Here is an 8,757-nt window from a genome sequence, read left to right on the forward strand (position 1 = left end):
GGTAGGGGGCGCAGTTGTGAGAATCTGATCTAGCAGTTAGCCTAGCGGTTCTTCATCGCCATGGCTCCCAAGAAGAAGACGATCACGGCGATCGGCTCACCGGGAGCCGAACGGCCCGTGCCAGTGCGGACGAGCAGCGGGCCGGTCGCGGACATAACCCGAGCCGCGGCCCGCGAGCACCAGCATCGCTCTAGCAGTCAAAGCCTGGCGAGCGGCGTCGTTCATGCGCCAGACGACGGGCCGCGCATCGCCAAATCCAAAGATGGGCCTGGGCCCCCCGCAGTCGGCGCGGGGCCCTCCAGGGGTGTCACTGTGCCCCCTGCGGGCGGCGCAGCAGCCTCCATGACGCCCACGTCGGCGCCCGCAGCGCGCTCCTCCCAGGGTGCACGCAACGAGCAGCGCCACCACGCTGGAGATCCCGGACGCCCCCCGGGGAAGAGTCGTGTGCATCATCTGCGGGACGAAGGAGCCCAGCATGCCCGCCGAAGTGCTGGCGAAAATGGCACACAACCGCTGGGCCGTGATAGAGCTCCTTCTAACATGGTTAGAAGTCAAAGCGCGCCACGGTCCACGCAGCTGTCGCCACCACCCACGCCAGCAGAAGCTTTGGCGCGCGCGTAGCTGCTCCTCGACTTCCCTCCTGCTGCGGAGAAGCTCGACGAGTGGAGAGCCACCATCCGGAGCCTCGTCGCCGTCGCCAATAAAGATGACCCGCGACCGGCGGGGCCCTCAGGCTGGCGCTCCGTCGAGCCACAACATGTCAGCGGTAGGAGGAACGGGGGAGCTGCAGCCACAATACACTCTCCTCCCCCGCGCCAGCTGCCGCCGGTGTCGATCCGTCGTGACGACGCATGTGATAAGATTTCCATAGCGTCGTCCGACCCATGGACCCACCGCGACAAGCGCCAAGTTCTTCGAGAACGAGCCCACGAAGATGCTCGAACCACTATTGAGCGCCGGCGCGATACACGCCACCAGTCAGATAAGCGGGCAGGACCCTCTATGGACCACCCAGCACCGGGGGGCTCCGGCGGCCTACCTTACAAGGTGGGTTGCCCAGCCTTTACCCGAGAGCTGTGGTGCTACCTGTTGAGCACTGCGTTGGTTTTCCCTTGAAGAGGAAAGGGTGATGCAGGAAAGTAGCATAAGTATTTCCCTCAGTTTTTGAGAACCAAGGTATCAATCCAGTAGGAGGCCACGCATGAGTCCCTCGCACCTACACAAACAAATAAAATCCTCGCAACCAACGCAATAAAGGGGTTGTCAATCCCTTCACGGTCACTTACGAAAGTGAGATCTGATAGATATGATAAGATAATATCTTTTGTATTTTTGTGATAAAGATGCAAAGTAAAATAAAAGGCAATAAAAATAGCTAAGTGTTGGAAGATTAATATGATGGAAAATAGACCCGGGGGCCATAGGTTTCACTAGTGGCTTCTCTCGAGAGCATAAGTATTACGGTGGGTAAACAAATTACTGTTGAGCAATTGACAGAATTGAGCATAGTTATGAGAATATCTAGGTATGATCATGTATATAGGCATCACGTCCGAGACAAGTAGACCGACTCCTGCCTGCATCTACTACTATTACTCCACACATCGACCGCTATCCAGCATGCATCAAGAGTATTAAGTTCAAAAGAACAGAGTAACGCTTTAAGTAAGATGACATGATGTAGAGGGATAAAAGCATGCAATATGATATAAACCCCATCTTGTTATCCTCGATGGCAACAATACAATATGTGCCTGGCTGCCCCTACTGTCTCTGGGAAAGGACACCACAAGATTGAACCCAAAGCTAAGCACTTCTCCCATTGCAAGAAAGATCAATCTAGTAGGCCAAACCAAACTGATAATTCGAGGAGACTTGCAAAGATAACCAATCATACATAAAAGAATTCAGAGAAGATTCAAATATTGTTCATAGATAAACTTGATCACAAACCCACAATTCATCGGTCTCAACAAACACACCGCAAAAGAAGATTACATCGAATAGATCTCCACAAGAGAGGGGAGAACATTGTATTGAGATCCAAAGGGAGAGAAGAAGCCATCTAGCTAATAACTATGGACCCGAAGGTCTGAGGTAAACTACTCACCCATCATTGGAGAGGCTATGGTGTTGATGTAGAAGCCCTCCGTGATCGATGCCCCCTCCGGCGGAGCTCCGGAAAAGGCCCCAAGATGGGATCTCACGGGTATAGAAGGTTGCGGTGGTGGAATTAGGTTTTTGGCTCCGTATCTGGTAGTTTGGGGGTACGTGGGTATATATAGGAGGAAGAAGTACGTCGGTGGAGCAACGTGGGCCCCACGAGGGTGGAGGGCGCGCCTGGGGGGTAGGCCCGCCCCCCTACCTCGTGCCTTCCTGGTGGATGTTTTGACGTAGGGTCCAAGTCCTCTGGATCACGTTCGTTCCGAAAATCACGTTCCCGAAGGTTTCATTCCGTTTGGACTCCGTTTGATATTCTTTTTCTGTGAAACTCTGAAATAGGCAAAAAACAGCAATTCTGGGCTGGGCCTCCGGTTAATAGGTTAGTCCAAAAAATAATATAGAAGTGTATAATAAAGCCCAATAATTTCCAAAATTGAATATAATATAGCATGGAACAATCAAATATTATAGATACGTTGGAGACGTATCAAGCATCCCCAAGCTTAATTCCTGCTCGTCCTCGAGTAGGTAAATGATAAAAACAGAATTTTTGATGTGGAATGCTACTTAGCATAATTTCAATGTAATTCTTCTTATTGTGGCACGAATGTTATGATTTAATATGATTCAAGATAAAAGTTTAATGTTGACATAAAAACAATAATACTTCAAGCATGCTAACCAAGCAATTATGTCTTATCAAAATAACATAGCCAAAGCAAGTTATCCCTACAAAATCATATAGTCTGGCTATGCTCCATCTTCCCCACACAAAATATTCATATCATGTACAACCCCGGTTTTAGCCAAGCAATTGGTTCATACTTTTTAACGCGCTTCAGCCTTTTCAACTCTTACGCAATACATGAGTGCAAGCCATGGATATAGCACTATGGTGGAATAAGGTATAATGGTAGGGGTTATGTGGGAAGATAAAAAAGGAGAAAGTCTCACATCAACGAGGCTAATCAACGGGCTATGGATATGCCCATCAATTGATGTCAATGCAAGGAGTAGGGATTGCCATGCAACGGATGCACTAGAGCTATAAGTGTATGAAAGCTCAAACAAAAGAAACTAAGTGGGTGTGCATCCAACTTGCTTGCTCACGAAGACCTCGGGCATTTTGAGGAAGCCCATCATTGGAATATACAAGCCAAGTTCTATAATGAAATTTCCCACTAGTATATGAAAGCGACAAAATGAGAGACTCTCTATCATGAAGATCACGGTGCTACTTTGAAGCACAAGTGTGGTAAAAGGATAGTAACATTGTCCCTTCTCTCTTTTTCTCTCATTTTTTATTTGGGCCTTTTCTCCTTTTTTATGGCCTCTTTTTTTAGTCCGGAGTCTCATCCCGACTTGTGGGGGAATCATAGTCTCTATCATCCTTTCCTCACTTGGGACAATGCTCTAATAATGATGATCATCACACTTTTATTTACTTACAACTCATGAATTACAACTCAATACTTAGAACAAAATATGACTCTATGTGAATGCCTCCGGCGGTGTACCGGGATATGCAATGAATCAAGAGCGACATGTATGAAAGAATTATGAATGGTGGCTTTGCCACAAATACAATCTCAACTACATGATCATGCAAGGCAATATGACAATGATGGAGCGTGTCATGATAAACGAAACGATGGAAAGTTGCATGGAAATATATCTCGGAATGGCTATGGAAATGCCATAATAGGTAGGTATGGTGGCTGTTTTGAGGAAGATATAAGGAGGTTTATGTGTGATAGAGCGTATCATATCACGGGGTTTGGGTGCACCGGCGAAGTTTGCACCAACTCTCAAGGTGAGAAAGGGCAATGCACGGTACCGAAGAGGCTAGAAAATTGCGGAAAGGTAAGTGTGCGTATAATCCATGGACTCACATTAGTCATAAAGAACTCATATACTTATTGCAAAAATTTATTAGCCCTCGAAGCAAAGTACTACTACGCATGCTCCTAGGGGAAGGGTTGGTAGGAGTTAACCATCGCGCGATCCCGGCCGCCACACAAAGGATGACAATCAATAAATACCTCATGCTCCGACTTCATTACATAACGGTTCACCATATGTGCATCCTATGGGAATCACAAACTCCAACACAAGTATTTTTCAATTCCACAATTACTCAACTAGCACAACTATGATATTACCACCTTTATATCTCAAAACAATTATCTAGTATCAATTTCTCATGATATTATAATTAAACCAAATTGCCATGCTGTTTTAAAGACTCTCAAAATAATATAAGTGAAGCATGAGAGATCAATAGTTTCTATAAAACAAATCCACCGCCGTGCTCTAAAAGATATAAGTGAAGCACTAGAACTAAACTATATAGCTCAAAAAATATAAGTGAAGCACATAGAGTATTCTAATAATTTCCGAATCATGTGTGTCTCTCTCAGAAGGTGTGTACAGCAAGGATGATTGTGGTAAATTAAAAAAACAAAGACTCAAATAATACAAGACGCTCCAAGCAAAACACATATCATGTGGTGTCCTTAGATTATCTTGGGGTGCCATGGGAATCCCAAAGCTTAGGCTCTTGCCACTCCTTGTTCCATAATCCATCAAAAATTTCACCCAAAACTTGAAAACTTCACAACACAAAACTTAATAGAAAATCTCGTGAGCTCCGTTAGCGAAAGAAAACAAAAACACCACTTCAAGTACCGTAATGAACTCATTCTTTATTTATATTGGTGTTAAACCTACTGTATTCCAACTTCTCTATGGTTTATAAACTATTTTATTAGCCATAGATTCATCAAAATAAGCAAAAAAAACACACGAAAAACAGAATCTGTCAAAAACAGAACAGTCTGTAGTAATCTGTAACTAACGCACACTTCTGAATTCCACAAATTAAGCCAAAATAGGACGACCTAGAAAATTTGTTTATTGATCAGCAGCAATTGGAATCAACATTTTATCACGTTCTGGTGATTTTTAACAATTCTTTTCGTGAACAGAAAGTTTCTGGAATTTTCAGCAAGATCAAATAACTATCATCCAAGAAGATCCTATAGGTTAAACATGGCACAAACACTAATTAAAACATAAAAACAAATCTAACCAGAGGCTAGATCAAATAATTATTCCTAAACAGAAGCAAAAAGCAAAAAACTAAAATAAAATAAAATTGGGTTGCCTCCCAACAAGCGCTATCGTTTAACGCCCCTAGCTAGGCATAATAGCAAGGATAGATCTAGGTATTGCCATCTTTGGTGAGCAAATTCTTAATGGAGTTATGCTCGGTGATCCTTTAATCTAAAGCATCCAGCCTCTTATTGCAAAGCATAATCAGATTATTCATGCGGTTGATATTCCCACCAATACTTTTAAGAGGTTCAACAATTTTTGCTCTAGATAAACTTGATCATAAACCCACAATTCATCAGTCTCAACAAACACACCGCAAAAGAAGATTACGTCGAATAGATCTCCACAAGAGAGGGGGAGAACATTGTATTGAGATCCAAAGAGAGAGAAGAAGCCATCTAGCTAATAACTATGGACCCGAAGGTCTGAGGTAAACTACTCACACATCATCGGAGAGGCTATGGTGTTGATGTAGAAGCCCTCCGTGATCGATGCCCCCTCCGGCGGAGCTCCGGAAAAGGCCCCAAGATGGGATCTCACGGGTACAGAAGGTTGAGGTGGTGGAATTAGGTTTTTGGCTCCGTATCTGGTAGTTTGGGGGTACGTAGGTATATATAGGAGGAAGAAGTACGTCGGTGGAGCAACATGGGCCCCACGAGGGTGGAGGGCGCGCCTGGGGGGTAGGCGCGCCCCCCTACCTCGTGCCTTCCTGGTTGATGTATTGATGTAGGGTCCAAGTCCTCTGGATCACGTTCGTTCCGAAAATCACGTTCCCGAAGGTTTCATTCCGTTTGGACTCCGTTTGATATTCTTTTTCTGCGAAACTCGGAAATAGGCAAAAAACAGCAATTTTGGGCTGGGCCTCCGGTTAATAGGTTAGTCCCAAAAATAATATAAAAGTGTGTAATAAAGCCCAATAATGTCCAAAACAGAATATAATATAGCATGGAACAATCAAAAATTATAGTTACGTTGGAGACGTATCATGCGACAGTTCCAGTGGCCGTCCCACCGCACGTTCAAGCCCGACATCGGCGAGAAGTACAACAGCAAGACCCATCCGTCAGAGTTCCTCAACATCTTCACCATCGTGATGCAAGCTGCCGGAGCTCGCGACGACAAGGTGCTTGCCAATTACTTCCTGTTGGCACTGAAGCCCAATGTCATGTCTTGGTTGATGCACTTGCTGGTGGATTCCATTTCTTCTTGGTCGGATTTGTGCCATGAGTTGGTTGGTGCCTTCATCGGAGGCCACCAAGCTCATGGCCAGGCCAGTGATTTGCATATCATTCCCCAGAAGGAAGGGGAAACCTTGCGCAAGTACATCCATAGGTTCAGCCGGGTGCAGTACAACATCCCCGATGTTCATCCCGCCGCCGTGATTAACGCGTTCCATCAGAACGTGCGCAACCGCAAGATGCGCGAAGAGCTGGCGATGAACAAGGTTAAGGATGTGGCAGAACTTTATGTTCTGGCCGATAGGTGCGCCCGGGCTGAAGAGGGAAGGAAGTACCCCGGCGAGGACACCGGCGTGGAAACTGACTCTACCGATGAAGACACCGCCGCCCCGACGAAGAAGGGTCGGCGTCGCAACAGGAAACGCAAGGGCAAGACCGTGCTTGCCGTCGAGGGATCCGACAGCACCGGCGCCGCCAAGAAGGCTAAGGCAGACGACCCCGACAAGGAAATTGCCGGGTGCGCCGCTTGCCGGGCCTTGGCGGCTGCCGACAAGCCAGGGGGCTCCGACAAGCAGTATTGCAAGATCCATCGCACCAAGGGTCACGACCTCCAGAACTGGCGACAAGTCGAGCTGCTTGCTGAGAAGCAAAAGGCCGATTATGAGAGGCGGGACAAGGAGAAGGGCCAGTATGGTGCCGAAGGATCCGGCAAGAAGCGTGGCGGCCAAGGAGGCCGCGGCGGCAAGGATAACCAGCAGGAGAGGCCCGCCCGGGGCCGTGACAAGAAGCAAGAAGACGATGATCATGACGAGGACGACGAGTCCGGCGAGCAAGAGTTTCAGAAGGCTACAGAGGCCATGTGCGTCGATGGTGGCGCCTCGCTGCATACCTCTCACCGCCAGCTCAAACAGTGGGCGCGTGAGATCACAGCACCGGAGCCCTCGTTCGACGCTCAGAAGCCGCTGAAGTGGTCCAGCACGCCCCTCATCTTTGACGGCGAGGACCACCCTGACCGCACAACTGTGGTCGGGTGCTTGCCGTTGTTGGTCTCACCAACGATACGCAACCTCAAGGTGAACAAGATGCTGGTTGACGGCGGGGCCGGTCTGAACTTGATCTCACCCGTTGTGATCAAAAGGCTGCAAATTCCTGATGGAGACCTCGTGGAAACGGGCACGTTTCAAGGGGTCAACCCGGGAAGGAGCCAGCCGAAGGGGAAGGTCATGTTGCCTGTGACGTTTGGAGGCGAGTTGAACTACAGGATGGAGAGGATTGTCTTCGATGTAGCCGAGATCCCCTTGCCCTACGACGGGATCCTCGGCCGCCCGGCACTAGCCAAGTTCATGGCGGCGTCGCACTACGCCTACAACACGCTGAAGATGCCTGGGCCGATGAACATCATCACCGTCCCCTCCGACAAGAAGGATGCACTGATCTGCGCCGACCTACTCTACCGGGAAGCAGTTGCAGTAGCTGCCGCCAGGGCACTTGCTCCTGCCGCTGAAGCCACGGGAGGGAAGAAGAAGCCTGGCAAGACCTCTCGCACCCACTCCGGCAAGCGCACCTCTTCGGAGTGTTGTGCTACCGTCGAGGACGTGCCAGAGAGCTCCACCGGCAAGAGCAAGAAATCCAGAGCTGCACCACCAGAGACCAAGAGGGTGTCCGTCAAGGAGGATGGCAAGGGAGGGGCTTTCACCATAATCTCCACCCTCGACGGCAAATAGGAAAGCGCGCTCATCACTTTCCCGCGGGCGAATGTCGATGTGTTTGCATGGCAAGCATCTGACATCCCCGGCGTTCCCAGGGAAGTGATTAAGCACCATCTTGCTGTCTGCCCCCACGCGTGACCCGTCAAGCAGAAGGTCAGGAAGCAAGCTTTGGAACAACAGGAATTCATCACAGAGGAGATCAGGAAGTTGGAAGCAGTAGGCTTAGTGAGGGGAGTGCTCCATCCGACGTGGTTGGCCAATCCGGTGGTGGTGCGCAAGGCAAACGGTAAGTGGAGGCTGTGTATTGACTACACAGATATCAATAAGGCTTGTCCTAAGGACCCCTTCCCGTTGCCGTGCATCGACCAGATTGTTGACTCCACGGCCGGGTGTGATCTGTTATCATTCCTCGACGCCTACTCGGGCTACCACCAGATCTTCATGACAAGAGAAGATGAAGAGAAAATAGCATTCATCACCCCATGTGGTACGTACTACTTTTTACGGATGCCTTTCGGGTTGAAGAGTGTTGGCTCGACGTTTGCAAGAGCGTTCCAAATTGGTTTTGAGCCCCAGCTACAGAGAAAGAT

This window comes from Aegilops tauschii, chromosome 6, assembly GCF_002575655.3.
Source record: "Aegilops tauschii subsp. strangulata cultivar AL8/78 chromosome 6, Aet v6.0, whole genome shotgun sequence".
Taxonomy (NCBI): Eukaryota; Viridiplantae; Streptophyta; class Magnoliopsida; order Poales; family Poaceae; genus Aegilops; species Aegilops tauschii.